Here is a 21630-nt window from a genome sequence, read left to right on the forward strand (position 1 = left end):
CAAACATTCAGAAATCAAACAATATATTTCCAAAATAACCTACAGGGTAACAGAGAAAAACATTTGAAATTAGAGAATAATTTTGAGTCAAATAAAAGTGAAAACCTAACAATAAAAAGCTGTGGGATGCTTCTCAAAAGATGTTCTGAGCACATTTGTAGTTTTCTCTACTTTTATTAGGCGGTTAAAAGTCTAAAAACAATTATCTAAAATTCTATAGGGTGAAAAAGAAAAAAATTAAATCAAAGTAAGTGGACAGTAACAACAAACAAATAAATGAATAAATAAATGGCCACCTAAAAACCAGACAAAAATCTATGAAACTAAAAACTAGTTCTTTGACAGAATATCAATGAAACTAATAAATCTGTGGCCAGGCTAAACAAAAGGCAGAAATCACTGATGCGAAAAGATGAAAGAAAGAAACATTTAACAGTGATGAGGGTGGCTTCAGAAACACCAATTAGAAGCCATAAGGTAACTTCAAGTGAAATGGTGAAAGTTCTCAATGCAAAAAAAGAAAAAAGACTCATGCTGAGTTGCCAAGATCTAACTATGAACAAAACATGCTTTGTTTACAGTTTGGCAACTGCTATGCTTTCAGATGCCCACTGGAGGTCCTGCACAGCACCCCCTACAGTCATGGGTAAGGGGCACTGCTACATAAAGAAGCAGCTCATGGGATAACATAATAGTTCTACACCATTACTGCAATGTTGACTACAGAAATCTAGGATTGATAAAACGCCAAAGAACTAGATTCTCATTCATACCAATATTTGTTTCTTGGCTTTGATATTGTTATATAAATTGCATAAGATATATTTAATAAAGGGAATAGTATTAATAGGCCTCTATGCATTATATCTGTAACTTCCTAATGAACTTCATGAATTCTTTTACAAGCTTTACTTATATTATCTATATATGTAAGTAAGGATCTTTTTCTAGAAAAGAAAGTCATAGTATCTTTACCTACAATAGATAAAATATGTCAAATCGGATAGGCAACATACTATGTGACTCCAACTATATAATATGGAAAGATGTAACTATGAAAACAGGAAGAAAGAAAACAGTAGAAGAGAACAGAGGGATGACTAAACAGGACACTGAGCATTTTCAGGTAGTGAAAGTTCTCTATTTGTCATTACAATAAAGTACATATCATAATGTGTCGTTATATATTTGTCCAAGCCCATGGAATCTATGACAACAAGAATGCATCCTAATAAAGCTAGGGATTTGGACTCTGATCTTTTTACAGTCTTTCATTGTTCTTGTAGATCTGCAGAACAGCTACTTTCCAGAATACCAAATCTTGAATCAAAATGTTCTGGCTGCGTATAGAAACAAGCAAAGCTGGCAAGATAATTTACAAAATTTTCAATGCAAATTTATTCATATTCAAGGAAAACAAACTGCAGTTTATGGGCTTTGGGGGTTTTGTTTGTTTGTTTATATTTGGGGTTTGGAGCTAGATTTTTTTATTTACAAAAAAGACCCAAGAGCAAGTAATTATCTATTTCAATACCTCTCAATTGCATCCAGCAGAATAATCTTTAAGTATCTATGAAAATAATCTAATTTCACATTGAGAAATAAAAAAAAACAAGTGTGGCATAGATGATGCCCAAATATTGAATTAGTATCTTGAATATTTATACTTACTTGATATACTTTTTCTCTGATAAATTTAAATAACAGCAACTACTTATAAAGTGAGCTACAAAATATAGGTCAATAGATCCTGCATTTGTTTATTGTCTGTTTCTGAAAATAGGACTCAACCCATTTAATTCTTACAAATGTACAGTAAGAGATAAATGATGTCATGAGCAATATGAATGATTTGATTGTTAAGTATATCTGAAAGAAGACGACCAATCAAGACTTTTCTGTAACTTCCATTGCCATATCCTTGCCCAGCTCCAGGGACAGACCTGACTTAGGTGGAGAGGGGACTGAGCTCAGCGTGCTTAGTATCTATAGTTGAGTAATGGAGGTGGGGTTATTGGGGTAATTGCATACAAGGAAGCAGGGCTATCTATCTATCTATCTATCTATCTATCTATCTATCTATCTATCTATCTATCTATCCATCCATCCATCCATCCATCCATCCATCCATCCATCCATCCATCTATCTATCTATCTATCATCTTTCAAGACAGGTTTCTCTTTGTAACCCTGGCTGTCTTGGAACTCACTCTGAAGACCAGGCTGGTCTCGAACTCATAGACATCTGCCTGCCTCTGCCTCTCTCTCCTGGGATTATAGGTGTGCACCAACACTGCCAGGCTGAAGGAGAAGGTTGATGTATACAGCTGCACAGGAAAATGGGTTTAGCTAATCTCAGTAGCAGTCTCTGTAGGGAAGCAGTTTTCAGACTGTAAACAACTGAAGGAACAAAGCTATGGTGGACATTTTCTACATATACTATCAACATTTGCATATGGTCCAGAACAAGGCTTTTCCATGCCCCTGGGCTTCACCTCTAGGCGAGGGGCCTTTGCCACTGTCCCGTGGGTCAGAGGCTAGAGTCCATAACATGGCTGCGCCCACGTTAATAACACACACTCACTTGGGACTTTATTGACTCAGTTTCCTCTGCTTCCCACACTCCATGTTAAACTTTATAACATCCTGTTCAGAAAGGAAGCTATGCATCAGATAAACTATTTTGTTGCTTTGGTGTTTAAACACACTAAAACACGCATACACATAGAAACAAGAATCCCATTATTCCCTCACCGCCATCCTCAGATTTAGTAAATATGATGACTTAAAAAAAAAGATTTAAAAGGAGGTAGGGAAATGACTCAGTTGATACAGCACTCCTAGTGCAAGGATATGACTTTGCTCTCCAGAACCCATATAAAAAGGTGGGGCATAGTAACATGTGCTTATGATCTAGTATTGGGAAGACATAGAAAGGAGGATTCCTGATCATCTAGTCTAGCCTAATTGATGAGCTCCAGCCCAATGAGAAACTCTGCCTCATAGGAGGTGGATAGCATTCCTGAGAATAAAACCCAAGGTTGTCCCCTGGCTTCCACATACAAGCACAAACATATACACATGCAATTGTAAATACTGCCCCCCCCACATGTACATACACATACACATGCACACTTAAAAATAAGGATTAAACAACCCCATATGTTCACTAAGAACTGTAATGATTTTTTTTTCATTTTTTGGTTTTTTCAAGACAGGGTTTCTCTGTGTAGCTTTGGAGCCTATCCTGGCACTCGTTCTGGAGACCAGGCTGGCCTCAAACTCACAGAGATCTGCCTGCCTCTGCCTCCCGAGTGCTGGGATTAAAGGTGTGAGCCACCAACGCCCGGCAAAAATGTGTAGCACAGGCTGGCCTCGAATTCGTGATCCTCTTGCCTCTGAATCCTTCAGCAAATCCTACCGGCGTGCACCACCACAACCAGCCTGTAATCATTTTTATAAAGTACCCTGCCACAAAAAGGAAATCACATGCAGAGAAATAAATCTGTATTAATGCATAATCAACTTTCAGGTAAAGTACATTATTCAATGCTATTAGATTATCAATGAAATAGGAAAACACATTTCAATATTTTTTTATAAAAATAAATACTTTAAAAGTAAAAGCCTTTATAAATTAAGACTATTTCTTCTAAATTAAAAGGCTCCCAGGAATGGTGGCACACATCTTTAATCCAAGCACTTGGGAGGCAGAGGCAGCAGGTGGATTTTTGTGAGTTCAAGGCCAAACTGGTCTACATAGCAAGTTTTATGCCAGCCAGGGTTATATAGTGAGACCCTGTTTCAATAAAAAACAATAATAATAATGGCTACTATCATTAATTAATTAATTAATTAAAAGATATATACCAAAGGAATTTTTTCTTGAGACAAGATTTCAGTGTGCATTTTAAGTTAGCCTGGAACTACCTATGCTATCCATGTTGGCCTTGAATTCTTATGCTTCAACCTCTAAAGTGCTTGTATTACAGGCAAGTACCACCAATACTAGCTTTCAAAGACATATTTTAACCTGAATGAAGAGCTGTCTGGAAGCCTATTTGGCATGCAGCTAACTCTAGATCAAGAAGTCTTTAATCTGAAAGTAAAACAAAAGAAACTCACATATATCACAGGAACAAGTCCAGTCATTATTAAAAAGTCTGATCTCTCAGCTAATTATCACAATTATTTCATGACCACTAAGTCACAAATGGCTAATGAGAAACTTATAGTAGTTCTTAAGACTGTCATGTCTTAAGACTGTAAAGGAAGACACAAACAGATTACAGCAGAAACAATTCAGTAAGATTGTCGGGTGTTTGAAGCTTCCAGAAACTACATCCTCAGTTATCTCAAAAATTAAAAATTAACTCCCGTGAAGACACCTTTTCATTTTCTACTGTCAGGTACCATACAACAATAGTCTAAAAAATAGAACAATCTTGTACACACTTTCTAGCCAAACAGAAAGCTGAAAATTACAAGGTAGCACTATTCAAGTCTGCACTAAATGCCATTTGCTTGAATTCCATGGAGCTGTGATGGTGATGAATGGAAGGAGGCAGAGCAGGGCATGGGGAAGGAAAGAGCATTAGTAGCTTGGCAAGACAATGCTTAAAAGGACTCTTAAGGAAACCCAAGTTCAGGAATGACCCAGCCCATTCTTCATCTTAAGCTACTTTCTGACTCTGTTTGTAAACAGCTGTCCTTCACTGCTTCCCTTACCAGATTAGCAGCAGCTTCGATCCACAGGCCACTTACTATGTCTATAGAATACATGTAGTTTCACATCTTTAAAGACTTCAGTGAAGACTAATATGTAGGGATGATGAAGCATCTCCAGAGAAAGCACCATTATTTCAAATAATCAATTCCTTCTAAAGTAAAGACAAATTTGGACAAAAAAAAAAAAATGGAAATGAAAAATCACTCATGTGTCCGCATTAGTTTTAATAAAATTTCCTTTTCAACTAAACACAGTATTACTTACAGAAAGTTACCAAGATAAACAATTTACTATTCCCTACAGAAAGATTAATGGCATGCACACAGGTCATAGGAATATAAGCAAAACATATTAAAGAGGCAATGAGAGAAGGAATTCTCCGTAAAGATATACTTTTGAGTTAACAAGTTTTCGGCTACAATTTATATGCATTTCATTATAAAGTATGGTCTTCTTAAATGATTTTGGTAAAGATAGAGCAGCCCCGGTAATACACTACTGATAAATTCAAGGTCACTAAAAGTCAATTAGTCTTAATCACATCTAAAACAAACAAACAAAACAAAACAAAAAACCGGATCAACTCAGAAACACTAGTTTTTACTACCACGTTCCCCCTTAATTTTCTGTTATTTATAATCTGTTCACATTACTACTTTCAATGTAAGAAACATTTGTTTCTTGTTTAATATCTTTTAATAAACCACCAAAAAAAAAGAAAGAAAGTAAGTAAGTGATGGGGAGGTCCTTCTGTGTATGTGTTTGTCTTATTGGTTGATAAATAAAGTACTGTTGGCCGATAGGAAAGATAGGTGGGACTAGGAGTCGAGAAGGATTCTGGGAAATGTAGTAAAGAAGTCTTGCAAACCAGGCAGGAAGTAACATAGCAGGCTGACTCAGAATATAAGCAGGGACAAACAGGAAATCATCCTCTTGCTCTTCCTCCTGCTCTCTGCTTACGAGCTGCCATGTGATCCCAGGAAGAGGATGCCAGTGGAATGAATGTGTCCTCGGTAAGGTAAGTCTTATAAAATATATAGATTTATGATAATTAAGGCTGAGCTAGCAAGAAAGCAAGAAATGCTAGTCAATTGGCCAGCAGCATTGTAAACTAATATAAGTCTCTGTATGTTATTTTGTGTGGCCACATGGCAACAGGTCTCAGGCAGCTGACGTAAAGATTTATCGTGAAAGAAAGAAAGAAGAAAAGAAAGAAGGAAGGAAGGAAGGAAGGAAGGAAGGAAGGAAGGAAGGAAGGATGTTAAACTCGAGACAGTTACTAAGCCACTCTGTCTAGGCCCAGCTATGAGACCCTAAGTCAATTCAGTTTGGTCACAGGTACAAAGACAGTGATAACATTTAACCTAGTAGAGCATGAGGATGCTTTCAAGAGAACTTAGAAATGTTTAAAGTGATATACAAATGTGAACTCTGTTTCCTTATTTGTTATATGAGAAGATTCAATGAAATGATCTCCAAAAGCTTCTCATCTCTAAGAAGTCTTTGGTATTTATTTGGAAGCACCTAAAACAAGTTAATTTTATATGACACTAAGAAAACAATTAAACTCAAGTTACAAAAATGAATCAGAAAGCCAAGTAAGAGATGTGTACAGGACATAAGTGAGTAGGAAAATTGGAGTTGAAAAGACTCAGACTGGCCTCCTATCTCAATGCCCTTCCCATTGTAGCTATGTCTGTCATAGTTGTTATGTATGCTCACTATCAAAATCTCTTCACAGGATCAAGCAACTTCTAACTTTATGGTTATAACTTGTTACGAGGAAGACCTTACTTCAATGATGTAAATATACTGACGAGATGGTCCAATTACTAACAGTCAAATTAAGAATGTTCAAAAGTCATAAACACTAAAGGCCATAGATGTTTAGACTCAACTGCCTAGCTACTTGGCTCTTGTGATGCTAACTCTTAATCAAATAGGCATCATGTTACCTGTCTAATCTTTCTAGGAAAGAGTTTTAATTTTGCTTTTATGATATTGTGATATTGGGTCTTTTTTTTTTTTTTGTCTTAAAGATAAGGGATAATACCAAGTAACTTGGCTAGTATGACTTCAACAGGATAGCCCATGTTAAGACAGCACAACAGAGGTTGGCATATATTAAGTGCTTGTGAATATTAGCTCACCTTTCTAGCCGTCCAAACTTTCTGGGAATAGAGGGTGCTTTTCTCTCCTTTTAACTCCTTACAAAGTTTCCTTAAATGAAATGTCCTATCTCTATCTATGGCCTGGTCCTCACCTTCGATAATCAGTAGCTGAACAGCAAACTTAAATAAATTGAAGAGCACTGTGACATAACAGAAGGCAAACATGGTTCATAGTCAATAGATCTCAGTCTGAATCCCATTGTAACTAAGAGATTTTGACTTTAAGCAATTTGCCAAGCCTTACAAAACTCTCATCGTAAACTCAGACCTTATCTAGATTTTTATCGTTCTGTCTTTCCTTTTCACCGGCCTCTTGCAAACACTGTGAAAAGGGCATGTCTTCTTTATCTTTGTCCTTTCTGTGTTACTATGGCAAAACTCAAAATTAGAAGATTTAATGCTAGGATAAAGCAGAAAATTGATAAAAAGGAATTCAAGACTGCAAGAAAAATGGTACATTGTGAAAAGAAAAAAAAAACTTATTTAACTGGCTCAAACTCTTTCCATCTCTTTTTTAAGCCAACAGATCTCGAATATTCTTTTCCTAAAGGAAGATGAACTGAGGAACATATGTAAGTGAAAGATGGTTGGATTACTTTTTAAAACTGAACATTATTTAATTTACTATTGGCAGAATCAAATGTCTGCTTTTTCTACTTGAAAAACCTTGGATGCTCTTTGGTTGGTTTCGATTTTTTGAAGATAATGAGGAAAATTAGTAGATAAAGCAAGCACTTTACTGTGGCCTTAGTTTTATTTATTTCTGAAACAGACTCAAACTATGTAGCCCTGGCCAGCCTGGAACTTGCCCGTAGACCAGGTTGGCCTCAAACTCAAAGCCATGCTTCTCTCTGCTTCCTGAATGATGAGATTAAAGGTGAGAGGCACCATGCCTGGCTGGACCTGTTTTTTTAAGCCATAAAATAGCAAAGAGGTATTTTATCTGGTTAATAAAACAAACAAAACAATATAGGTTAGGCAATTAAAAGACAATCATTTTCTCTAATATAAATAAAAATCATTATTACTTCAAAAATGCATTCAAAGAATAGTATGCCTTTGCTAAAGATGTCTTAAGATTTATTTAAGACATCTTTGTGAGAAAGAAAACTAAGATTTCTGAAAGTTCCATAGGAGAAAAATTCTTAGTCTGGGGAATTTAATCAGTTAATTGTTCGGACTGTTAAAAATAGGAAATAAATAAATACCCAGAGGTTGCATGTAATCAATTGCAATTTTACAAAAATCTAAGGCTAAATAAACTTCTTAACTTCCAGGGAAAAGGGTAAATGAAAATTTTTTTGGAACTAGGAGAATTCGGGGTTGGGCTGGACAGGGTGGACAAAAACTATGAACCACATGTGCTAAATGCACAAACATAAATCAAGTTTCACATATAATTTTATTTGAGTCAGGAAACCCTAGTCATGTATGGTGTGTATCTCTAAAAAAGTTTTTAGTAGATTCCATTTAAGGTTACAAAATTTAAGTTTTAGAATTTTGGAGTCCTTAAGAAACTTTGAAACCCTGTAATATAAATTGCTAATTAAATAATAAGAAACTAACTAAGAAAGGTGAAAAAGAACTATGTAAAGCTTTGCTGCACTCAAAACTGAAATACCCCATGTCCATGATATTAATCTTTCTTATCTGCAGGTTCTACAAATACAAAATGGAATAAAGAAAAAGAAACTACTTAAAGGATTATTTTAAAAATGAAATAAGATGCCAGGAGGTGGTAGTGCATGCCTTTAATTCCAGCACTCAGGAGGTAGAGGCAAGTGGATTTCTGTGAGTTCAAGGCCAGCCTGGTCTACAAAGCGAGTTCCAGGACAGCCTCCGAAGCTACAAAGAAACCCTGTCTCAAAAAAAAAAAAAAAAAAATTGAAATAAGATAATGTGAATTAAGAATTTTGTTGTGTCTAGTTCACCCTCCCCCAAAGTGCTCAAGAAATTATATGAACTGAAAAATAGTCCTGAGCAAACTCAGGAAACAAAATCTAATAATAAAGATATATTTTAGGTGAAAACAATGTTGGCAAATTTAAACACATACTCAGTATCTAGTACTAAGTACAAAGCAATAACATGCTATTCAAAGTGTTGTCAAAAAACCATATTGACCAGTAACCTACAAAGTCTACCCATCTTCTCCACTGTGAAAATCAATAGTTTAAAATGAATTTTTTTTTTTTATTCTGTCAAGCACTAGCAAACGTTCAATAACAGCCAATCACACACAGACCAAGTCCAGGTTCATTCCTGGAGTAAATGTTGAAGCATGACTTGTAAATTTCTCAATGACCCAGCTCATGTCTGTATCTTCAGTTTCATTTCTCATCTCCTACTCATTGTACTTGAACCACAATGAATCATATGTCAATCCCAAGTATCTGTCCTTCAGCTGTTCTCTTTAGCCATGTATCACACATCCCCTAAGTTAGTGGGGAAACTCAAGTTCAGGATTACCTTTCCTCTGCAAACCCTTGGTTATAGCATAAATCTCTATTGGTTAGCCTCACTGCAACAAGCACCCATTAAATGGAATGAAAAACAACACAAACTAATGCCAAAGTAGTAGGGAACATGAAACCAGTGAGAAAGAAAACTAAGATTTCTGAAAGTTCCATAGGAGAAAAATTCTTAGTCTGGGGAATTTAATCAGTTAATTGTTCGGACTGTTAAAAATAGGAAATAAATATTGAAGTACAAAAACAAATCCCCAAAAGTAAATGAATATATCAAAGTCTGGAGCGATGGTGAAGAGCAAAAATGAACACAAATACAGCTCTCCTTATGGAGAGGCTTAGTCAGTGGCAAAAAATAAAAATATGGTAATCTTAATTGTCTGTTTATTGGGAATTTTAACTACAAATAATTTGATTCTGAATGCAGTAAAATGAAGTATATCGATCCTTAAATACACTCCATATTACAGAATAATAGACCATGATATAGACCATGGTACTTACCACAGTATTTACCATGGAAGGCAAAAATTAAGGCCATTTACAAAAAAGGAGAAGAAACAATGCTTTCACAGAAAATCTACTGCTTGCAATGAAAACAGATACTATTCACCATAACCTAAAGTCAAACAAATAAATCAACTACTTCAAGTTGAAGCATCTCTAAGTGTAGAACTTTCAATGTTTATTTTAAACACTGCTTAATAAGGTGCCCAGTGCAAATCTCCTATACCAAGAATAAAGGACATTAAGAAACATATGCTGGGTGTCATAGTGAGGTTTCTAATGCTGTCATCAAAACAAAACAACAAACAACACATGACCAAAAGCAGCTTGAGGAGAAAAGGGTTTATTTCAGCTTGCAGCTTTTAGTCCATCATCCAGGGAAGTCAGCATAGGAACTCAAGGCAGAAACCTGGAGGCAGAAGCAGAAGCCATGAGGAAAGCTGGAGGAATGCTGCTTACTGGCCTGCTCATCCTGAATTCTTATAGCACCTAGGACCAGCAGCCTGGGGATGGGGGAGGGGGTATCACCACACACAGTGGACTGCAACCTCCCACATCAATCACTAATTAAGAAAATACCTACAGGCTTGCCTATAGCCCGATCTTATTTTCTCAATTGAGAATTGGTCATTTTCACAATTGAGAGTCCCTCTCTCCAAATGACTCTAGCTTGTGTCAAGTTAATATAAAAGTAGCCAGGACACAGGGTCAGAGAGATGACTCAGCAGGTAAAGATAGACAGAGTTAGATTCAAGGGACTTTCAGGATTGAAGGAGAACTAGTTCTTGCAGAGATGTCCATTTACCTACATATATGTCTGTGACCCCAACCCCCCAAAAATGTAATAAATTTAAAACACAATTTTAGAGAAACACACATGCTGATAACTACATGATCACTTCGGAGTGTAAAACTCATATGGGTTTTGCCTTCTTGCTTTTGACACTGAAGATGCCAATTCTCTTTCAGCTTTGCAGAAAACTTTTTATAAAAAGATATAAAACTGAAAGTAACTTTCAGTGTAATAGGATATGCCAGAAGGTAATACACTTAAAAACACCGTATTGATACGAACCCAAATCAATGAATTGAGAGGTTAAAAAATCCCTTTGAGCTACTGCATTCAAGCATATTGACAGATACAAATGCTTTCATCCTAGCTAATTATGAAATCTCCTTGCACATAAACACCATTTTAAAATGAATTTCAGTAAGGGGATGGGGAATGAGCACATTACAAGCTTGCTAAAGAAATGCCAAGCATAAAAGAAACTGGCAGTCCACCAATGTGACACTGACTACATGTTATGCTCAAATACACTGTGGATGATCATTCAGATGCTGCCAGTCATGTCATCTACGTTCTTCAGTATTCTATTTTATGAAGCCTCTCCTCCTGACACAGGGCATATGGAATCATTCGCCTGAGGTGAAGCCATAAATTACTAGGAATGAGTCACACATTTCTTATGGTCATAAACTTTTTGAGTATAAACCAGGACTGATGTCTGTAATATACAAATGTGAGGGTGGTTTTATTTTTTTTTAAAAAAAGGTACAATTTATGTACCAACATAGCTACATCTTGTTATTGTGGTAGTAATAACAAACCAAGGTGCCTGTGAAATGGGAAGAGAGCATTAGGTTCTTCTGAGCTGCTGATCTTATGTGTAGATCTGTTTAAAGATGTCTTAGTCAGTACATGCAGCTGATTCATGAACACCAAACACAGAGAGCTTATCTCGGGACTAACCAAAGGTTACTCAATGCATGTGTTTCCTCCAAAAGATGTATCAGAGCTTTCTTCAGTAAGTAGTACTGCATACTCCAGCACACTCCTTGGGTCCATTTTAAACAGCAAAGTCATTTACATGAAGCACACACTCACACACACAAAAATATGAATACAGATTGGGGAGATGGCTCAGCGGTTAAGAGTACTTACTGGCTGCTTTTTCAGAGGACCTGGGTTCAATTTCTAACACCCACATGGAAGCTCTGTAACTCCCAGTTCTAGGGGACCTGACACCCTTACGCTGACATACATGCAAGAAAAACACTAATGTACATAAAATAAAAATAAATACATCTACAGAGCAAGTTCCACGAAAGGCTCTAAAGCAATACAGAGAAACCCTGTCTTGAAAAACCAAAAATAAACTAATTAATTAATTTAAAAAATGGCATTAAGTAGACCTTAAAAAGAATAATTGCTTACTGTGTAAGAACTCGAACAGAAGGCAGAATGTCATCTTGTTTGACCTCAGCTGAGAGTTTGCCATTAAAGGTGATACAAATTTTCTGTCTTTCTAAACATGCATATGAATACCTCCAAAAATACTGTAAGCACAGATTTGAGGGTTATTGGTACATTTCAGTAAATAGGTGAGTTTGAAAACATAGAATCTAAGTGAGAGTTGACTGTGCAAGGATATGTAGGCATATGTGAGTATGTGCCATATCTTCAAATTGAATGCCCCAAATACATCAACTTAACCAAATTCATCACCTACCCTTATGCCAGATATGTTTTCTGCCACACTCATACTTCAGTAACACGATCATTGTACTCACTCAAGCTATTCTGTGTGTCACTCCATTCTCCATATTCTAGTTGAGCACCTAATCATGTATTCTTCCTGTAAAATAGCTCCCAAAGTTATCTGATGTGCTAAAATTATCACCAAGGACTTCATTAGCATTTGAACCATTGCTATAATTCTGATTTCATGAATTCTCTAATACTCTAAAATCACAGGCTATAATATTGTTAGTATTTTCTTTCTAAAACCTCAACCTAGCCATAGTCCTTGCTCCTTTAGAACCACATGACAGCTTCAAATATTTTGTTATGGAATGCATGCCCATCCATGATTTGACTCCAAACCACATTTGTATACTCATATGCTGATGCTTGTCTAGACAAACTAACTATATTGCAAGCTCAGGGATACTCTATGCTTTCGGAAACCCTGTATACATGCTGCTATTCTGACCCGGAATATCAAAGGTTCTTTTTTTTTTTTTTTTTTGGTTTTTCAAGACAGGGTTTCTCTGTATAGCTTTGGAGCCTATCGTAGAAATCGCTCTGGAGACCAGGCTGGCCTCGAACTCACAGAAATCCACCTGCCTCTGCCTCCTGAGTGCTGGGATTAAAGGCGTGCACCACCAACACTAGGCCTCAAAGGTTCTTGTTGTTGCTCTTTTTTCATTTTCTACTTGTCCTAAAGCCTATGATGATATTATTTCCTTGGCATGGCCTTTCCTGATCAAGTTTCCACCACTTTCCAATTTATCCATTCTCTTCCCTGTGCTTTCACAGTATTTTTACCAACTTAATTATGGAGCTATTAAATTTAGCTATCACTAAGAAAGGATATAAGTACAAAAGATTGACTAAAGATTGACTAATATTGTTGCCTGGTGTTGTGGATTCATTACATTATCTTCTAGTCCATGTCAAATTTTTTTCATAATAAGTAAAAGTTATTTGGTTAGAAATAAACACAATAGGTAACTGAAAATCGGGCATAACTGCAGCATAAACAATATGGCATTGCTGTTACCCAACACAGGATATTCATAGCAACTCATCTAAGCTTAGTAAAAAAGGTTCAAGAAGGCCATTGAGTTCAAGGCTCTTTGTCTTTGTTCATTATGTGTGAATTTGCTACTTCAAAATAAGTCTACTGCAGATTCAGGCATTACCTCTGTATTCATGGAGAACAAAGGATGGGCCCAGTCACAGGATTCTCTTTTTAACAGGAAAAACAAAAGGATTTTTCCAATATGCTCAGCCAATTTGGCCTGTCATTGTCCACATGTGTAAGGGAAGTCAACAGTATCTTGATAGCCTAACTTCCTCAAGGGTGGAGACCGTTTCCATTTCTTTCTTTCTTTTTTTTTTTTTAACTGATCTAGCACCTCCAAAGGGGCAACTTGGTCTATGGACTAAGTAAATCTAATGAAAGAAACTGCAGCAAGTACCAAAAAATCTTCTTTCTGACTTTTCTTTTAAATATGACTTTAAAAAATATTGCTAGTGCTCTATAAATAGGAAATTATTACCATTCTAGTAGTTTGCCATCTATCACCATGAAATAATACGATTACTGCTTTCTCTGTAGAGTACTAGACAGAATATTAAAAAGGAATCAGGAGGTTTGAAATTCTGTCTATACAAAACAATCTTGCTGACTCTCAGTTTATGTAAAAGACAATGCTTATTTCTCAAGGTAATTTTAAGGATAAAAAATACAAACAATAGAAATACACATAGGATGTATAAAACGCTGTAACGTGTGAATTATAAACACATGGCTGTTAGGTTTGAAAGGAAACCTACAGCTCTTTTGTTGCCTGTATGAAGCATTTGGCACACCAACAGCATGACTTAGTGATTAAACACTAGCAATGTTTACTATGGATGCTACATACCTAGATGAGTTCTGAGCTTTGGACTCCATTCTTTCATGTTACAGGAAACTACACCAGCTATACCTTATATCCACTTCATTCAGGAAAAAAAATGTTTTACAAAATAAAGTAAGGGGTACCAGGCAGTGGTGGTACACGCCTTTAATCCCAGCACTCGGGAGGCAGGGGCAGGCTGATCTCTGTGAGTTAGAGACCAGCCTGGTCAACAAGAGCTAGTTCCAAGACAGGCTCCAGAGCTACACAGAAACCCTGTCTCGAAGAAACAAAAAAATAAAAAATTAAGTAAGGGCCTTGATGCAGTTAAATATAAAAGCACAGCACAATTTTAGATTAGGATATGAAAAAAAATAGGGCAACAGAGAACTATTAAGTTCCAATTCATCAGTTAACAATAAATGAACAGTACTAAAGTAGACCGAGGTTCTAAAGCACTGCTAGGTTTTATGAAGTGAAAAGGGAAACCAGCAAAACCATGAGTACAAGTTCTCCTATGCCCTTAACACCCTTGACTGGCTAATAAAGACTAACTCTCAGAGTGACCTTGTGGCTCATAATGGCAGTCAGAACCATTCCTATAAACAACAGTGTCAATGGTTTATTCTCCAGGTTTTAACTAAGCTATGCATCTCTTCAACTAAAAGAATGTTATGTTAAAATAAGCATAGTGCTTATAACATAAACGAGAGGTAATGCTAAAGAAAGAAAAAGACAGTTCGAAACCAATAAATTCTCTCTCAAGTACTATACTGAGGATTGAGTCGGCTTCACTGGATTTGGAGACCGATGCTTTGAAGCACAGTCCTCTCTGTCCTTAGGAAGTCAAGAACTTAACTTTTATTACTTACATGTATTCTGGTTCATCTAAGAGGAAACTATTCTCTGTGCAGGCTATCATGGGATTATGTAATGTTCAGATGAACTCATCTTAATACAAACACAGTCCTGAGATAGACTAAACCAGCACAGCACTACATAAAGAATCATGAGGTCACTACAGAACTGAAGAACTCCAAACCCTGATCAGGCTTATCTGACAGGTGTATCCACAAGAGGAACATGTTTCAATAAGTCAAAAGTGTCAGGAAAGTGCAATTAAGCACATGACAGAGTCAGAGCCACCCAGTCTCAACTGCATAGGCTTTTATTTTTAAAAAAAGAGAAAGAGAAAAGGGTTTTCTTCCTATTTTATCTGTATGAAGAGATCTGACAGCTACAACTTAAACAATAACCCTTTTTCCTACATTGCAAATCCAAAGTACGTGGAATAAATAATACATATATTACTTGTGAATGTGTTAATATTTATAAAATTAAATGTTGTAGGTGATACATTTAGTGTAAAAGTTATTTTACTATTTAATTTCATAGATGAGAGGGGAAGTATATAAACTTAAAGACACTGCTTTTTTGAAATACTTTTTATTTTCTAATTAAAAACTAAGAAGAGGGGGCTGAAGAGTTGGCTCAGCAGTTAAGAGTACTCTTGCAGAGGACCTGGTTTCAAATCCCAGCACCCATATGGTGGCTCATAACTGTAACTCCAGTTCCAGGGTATCTGATGCCCTCTTCTGACTCCTAAGGGCACTGCACACACATTGTGCACATACATACATGCAAGCAAGATGTTCACAAACAACTAAGAGGGGCTTAGGGCATTTGCCTACAGTGTGTTAGATTCCGATTCATCAAATAGCAAAGAAGAGAGGAATGTGGGTAGGCACCAAGTGAATAAGCTACAGTAAGTGGAAAGCAAATAGGCCACTAGGGGAAATAACAAGTTAAGGATGCCTTATTTTCTTTGGCAAATGAGCTACATTCTCATGTAAAAATTTCTGAAAAACTAGACAGTTACTTTAAACTAAAACAAGTTTAACTCTTAACAGTTCATGGAAACCCTCATGAATTAAAGGGACCACATTTTTCTTGAAACTGAAAAGAAAAATGAAGATATTACAAAGGAAGGAGAGAAGGACATGCCCCTCTCTCTCCCCATCTCTTTAAACCTTGGCTCAAGCACTAAAGTAATACAGCATAAAATATACCTAAGGAGACTGATTAGAGTCATCAAAGATCAAAATTTCAGCTTAGTCCCAAATGACCAAAATTAGACTTAACCAGAAGCAACCAGGTGTTTTTAAAAAGGCAGATCTAAAAGGATCAGACTGTGCTCCATAGTCATTCCTACTTGGGATATTAGGATATCAAATTGAATTTGAATTTAAATGATTTAATAGTTGCTACAATTAAGTCTGGAGATGTACACAGAATGCTAAATGTTCTGTGTAGCAGCTGACTTGAAATCTCAAGTTGGAAAAACTACTAGATTTTTTTTCTTTTTAAAATATTTATATTTTAGTTTTAAATTATGTTTGTATGGGGAAATGTACACATGAGCGTAGAGTGGGAGGCCAGAAGAGGGTATTGGGTTGCCTGGAACTGGAGATAAGAGAGGGTTGTGAGCCAACCAACCTGGGTTCTGGGAATCAAATCAGGTCCTCTGCAAGAGCAGTATGCACTCTTAACTGGAGCCGTCTCTCTGATCTCTCTTCGAGGTTTTTAACCTAGAAAGTCCTTGTAATAAATATCTTACAGGAAGCAAAATGCACAGGATTCCAAGACTTCATGCTTTGTAAACTGTAACAAGACAACAAATAGTAGAGGGTATTCATTACAAGTGTATTAGCAGACAGATGTTCAAGAGACTGCAATTACTCCTGCTCCTCATTTTCTGTCTGTGATAAATTTCAAGCAATTATTGAAGAGAAAATAAACAGGGTGAATCTGGATTATTAAAGAAAAGGTTTTTTTTTTTTTTTGGAGGGGGTGTGGATGTTTAAAAAAAATCCTATGAGCTTTTGTTTGTTTGTTTTATAAGAAAGGGTCTCACCATGTTGGCATTAAATTCATTATGTAGACCAGGTTGGCTTTGAACTCACAGAGATCCACTTGCCTCTGCCTATAGAGCAGTGGTTCTCAACCTTCCTAATGCTGCAACCCTTTAATACAGTTCCTTATGTTATTGTGACCCCCCAACGATAAAATCATTTTCATTACTATCTCATAACTATAATTTTGTTATACTGTTATGAATTGTAGTGTAAATATTTTTGGAGATACAGGAATGTCAATGGGGCTGTGACCCACAGGTTGAGAATGACTGTTCTAGAGTAAAATTATTTCATTGCAGACGATGGTGATGCACACCTTTAATCCCAGCACTTGGGAGGCAGAGGCAGGTGTCTCTCTGAATTCAAGGCCACCCTGGTCTACAGAGCAAGTTTCAGGACAGCCAAAGCTACACAGAGGACCCTGTCATGAGTAACAACAACAACAACAACAAACAAAAGCTTTCTCCTATGACTGAAAAATATAAATGAGGCAATATAGATTCTCAATCTTTTTCTACTTTGTAACCAGATACTCAAAGCTCAGTGCATACAAGGAAACCTTTTTAAATGGTAATAGGTCTTAAAATGGCCAGTAATCACTGCAATAATACTGTATGCCACACTTTCTTAAATTGTGACAAAGAAAAATGAAACTGATCTTATGTTGAATGATTGTTATGTTCCTTCCCCTTTATATGATTTCAAGATTAGTGTGAGTTTTATATTGTATTCCAAACACTTTGCTGAGTGGAGAATAAGATTTGAATAATAGAGGCAAGACATTTACTTCTCTCTTAATGAGAAATTGTCAATTTTTGATTATTCGACATTTATTGCATTCCAAATATTTACTGACTCTACTGAATTCTAGGTACTTGAACTGATTTCTCAGTCACTTAAAGAATGCAAGCACTGTAATTTTTAAGATCTTAGGGCACTATTAATCATATTATTTCACAGAGGTACTTTCATCTTTGTTACTATGGTCTAGGCTTTCTAATTTTAAATATTAAAAACTCAGCCATCCTGGCATGGGGGCACAAACCTGCAATTCTAGCACTGGGAAGGACGAAGCAGAGAATCATAAAGTCAAAGCCAGTTGAGACAATACAACACAATACAGCAAGCTCTGGGCTAACCTGAGCTATATAGTGAGACCTTGTCTCAACAAAATAAAGTAATTAATAAGAACAGTCAGCCATTTTAAAATGGGCAAAGAACTGCAGTGTTACTATTTGTTAGAGATTCTACTTATTCTCAGTTGCAGCTGAATAAAGCTAATGTACAACTAAGATATATTCTTGGTTTAGAAGTGATTAGGAGAAAATAGTCATAATCATTTGTTTTTCTAGTATGAGAAACATAATAATGTCAAGAGTATTTTACCTCAACCTGTCTGCCTGTCATATTTATTATTTCTGAAGTGTCATATCTTTTGTTTAGCATCCTTAATTCCAACTTTAAAGAGTACCACTAACTCCTTTATCATAACTCTTACCAGACTCTTGACTGCTAAATGGGATATAATGGTTCAAATGGCCCTTTAAAAATATCCTTTCTGGAGGACTGGAGAGATAGATGATGGGTCAGCAGGTAAGAGCTTGTACGGCTCTTACAGAGGACTCGAGCTCGGTTCCCAACACTCATGTCAGACAGCTCACGTTGCCTATAACTCCAGCTCCAGGGGCATCGAAAGCCTCTGGCCTCCACAGGCAACTGCATTTACCTGCACATACCCACACAAAGATACACGCTCATCTACACAATTAAAAATAATTTCAAAATAAATAAAGTAAGATATCCTTTCTGAAGTAAGCACTATACTTCCTCTCATTTGTTGTTCCTGGGTTGAATAATGCCTATGTGAAATTGTATAGAGGGCAAGAAGGACAAATAGGAGGGTGAGAAAATGGAGAATGGGATGGCTACATTCAATATACAACCTGTATGAACAACTCTAAATTCAAAATTTATAATCTACATTCTTTGAAAAATGAATGAGAACAGATAAATGGTATATATGGACTTTCTTTTTGTTTTTTTTTTCCTTTTTTTCTTTAAATTAGAAACAAGTTTGCTTCACATGTCAGTCCTAGCTCTCTCTCCTTCCCCTCCTCCCCTGCCCCCCACCAACCCCTACCCCATCCCCCCTCCGCTCTTCAGGGAAGGTGAGGCCCTCTATGAGAGATCTCCAAAGTCTGCCATATCATCGGAGCGGGACCTAGGCCCTCCCCCATGTGTCCAGGCTGAGAAAGCATCCTTCCATGTGGAATGGGTTCCCTACATGGACTTTCAATAAATTTAATTTATTCAACACTGTCCCTGTCCTCAATTAATGTACTATAATCAAAGTCAAATTTAAGTTCCTTTTATGACTCTAAAACCTCCCTCCTGCATGTTGCCTTGGTGTTAAGCAGGTATGAGAAATGCACCTCCAGGCCACTGGGCAGCAACACCTAGGCAGAATGCAAGGCAGGACATAAGAGGATTTAAGAAAATGCCTGCTGACACCCTGCATCGATCCTGCCTCCCTTCCCACCTATGCCACTGGATCCCTCAGGGAGCAGCTAAACTTTCACTTCCATCCATGAAAATTCAGTGGGCCAACAAAAAAGAAGTAACTTCTAAAACTCAGATCAAAGTTCTAAAGGTTTCCTGAATAATTTTTATCACAAATAAATCTGTCACAATCTTCTCTAAATTGATTTCTTATTACCTCAGTGTTTCCCTTTAAAAACCTTCAATTTTCATCAAAGTCTAGGGATCTTGACATAATCATATATTTAATGATTTCTTCCTCTCATCCCCTCAACTCATAAAGGGCTTTTATTGAAAACTTTTAAAATAGTTTTAAAGATATGTGAAAATTCAAAAGCATCAAGAATTCATATCAAGTATGAAGATTGATCCAGTTAATAGCACACTGCCAATATAACATCCCATCACTCTAAAAGCTTAGGTTTCTCATTCTTCCAATAAAGATACTCTCCCAAATATCAAAAACACAGCCAAGTCAACACATTAACTTACTCTGTAACTGGTATGCCCATTCAACTTTTACTAATGTCTTCTGTAACAAAAGGATCTGGTCAGTCAATATGGGTTGTATTTATCCATCATGTTTTTGTAGCCTCTGTGTACCTGGAATAGTTCTTAAAATTATTCTGGATTTTCATAATCTTTTAAGTTGGAAGACTACAGGCGAGAGAACCTCAACTGCAATTCTCTAACCTTTTTTCAATACTAGATTTTGGCTATTCATTTTTTAGGGAGATGTATCAGAGAAATAAAACTATATTTCTACACTCCATCTCTTCAAGTAACACATCAGCTTTTTTTTTTTTTTTTTTTTTTGAGACAGGGTTTCTCTGTATAGCTTTGGAGCCTATCCTGGTACTCACTCTGTAGACCAGGCTGGCCTTGAACTCACAGAGATCCGCCTCCCTCCCCCACACACTCACCCCACCATCCCCTAGTGCTGGGATTAAAGGCATGCGCCACCAATGCCCGGCACATACAGCATTTTTATACTGATTAGAGAAGGATTTTCCAAGTTCACTCTGGCAAATTCTTCTTTCCTTCATTAATTTTAGCATCTATTGTTATTTTATATACAAACTGGTGATACTACAATGGCTTCTAAATGATTTTTCTAATTCCTTTATTCTGTTTCTTTGCCCATTAATTTACTACATTATTATAAATTTTTGATGAGTTATAGTTTGCCAATGACTCACTTGACACTCAAAGAGGTACTCATGTGTGTCCTATCAGGGTAGCTTTTGTTAATGTAACCCCTTCCTTCTCTGAGTCCTTTCTAACCTTCCGATGCAGGTTATGTAGCTAATACTTCTTGTCCCAGTTTTTCCCCTGCCATAATCATGGAATCAGCTGTTTCTTCAAGCCCAAGCACAGATACTTACTTCTGTTAACTCTGTCTCATGACTTTCATAATTATTGCAGAAGGAAGGACAGTATGAAGAAATCCAAATAGTTACTTTGTTCAAAGTGGTATCTTAACAGATTTCTTTGTACTCACTTTGCCCCATTTTTTAAGATAAGTGTATTTTCTCACTAGTATCATTTTCCTTGATCAGCAAGGCTGGCTCTGTTGGAGGAATAGTGTGGCACGTTAATAGGCAGACTTCCCCAAGGCCAAGTTGCCAAAAGTAAGGAAATTCTGAGGATTGGTTTTTTTTGTTTTTGTTTTTGTTTTTTTCATTTTTCGAGACGGGGTTTCTCTGTGGCTTTGGAGGCTGTCCTGGAACTAGCTCCTGTAGACCAGGCTGGTCTCGAACTCACAGAGATCCACCTGCCTCGGCCTCCCGAGTGCTGGGATTAAAGGCGTGCGCCACCAACGCCCGGCTCTGAGGATTGTTTTTATTCCTACGAAAGGAATAAAAGGCAAAGACCATCACTGGGTGCTTTTC

At 36.7% G+C, this 21630-nt stretch overlaps 1 protein-coding gene across 10 annotated transcripts in view; it reads right to left on the minus strand.

The window, feature by feature from the left end:
• Peak1 (pseudopodium enriched atypical kinase 1) overlaps window positions 1-21630 on the minus strand; it is a 210278-nt gene that overhangs the window by 119960 nt on the left and 68688 nt on the right. For 2 of the 10 annotated variants that reach the window (XM_027415018.2, XM_035443719.1), the window contains exon 3: window positions 4729-4880. The exons of 5 other annotated variants lie outside the window; for them this stretch is intronic. The gene's annotated coding sequence lies outside the window, so the exon portion shown is untranslated. Of the gene's footprint in view, window positions 1-4728; window positions 4881-16781; window positions 16947-21630 lie in introns of those variants that run through there. 3 more of the 10 variants (XM_035443717.1, XM_035443716.1, XM_035443718.1) reach the window with 3 other exon arrangements.

This window comes from Cricetulus griseus, chromosome 4 (genome assembly GCF_003668045.3).
Source record: "Cricetulus griseus strain 17A/GY chromosome 4, alternate assembly CriGri-PICRH-1.0, whole genome shotgun sequence".
NCBI classification, from domain to species: domain Eukaryota; kingdom Metazoa; phylum Chordata; class Mammalia; order Rodentia; family Cricetidae; genus Cricetulus; species Cricetulus griseus.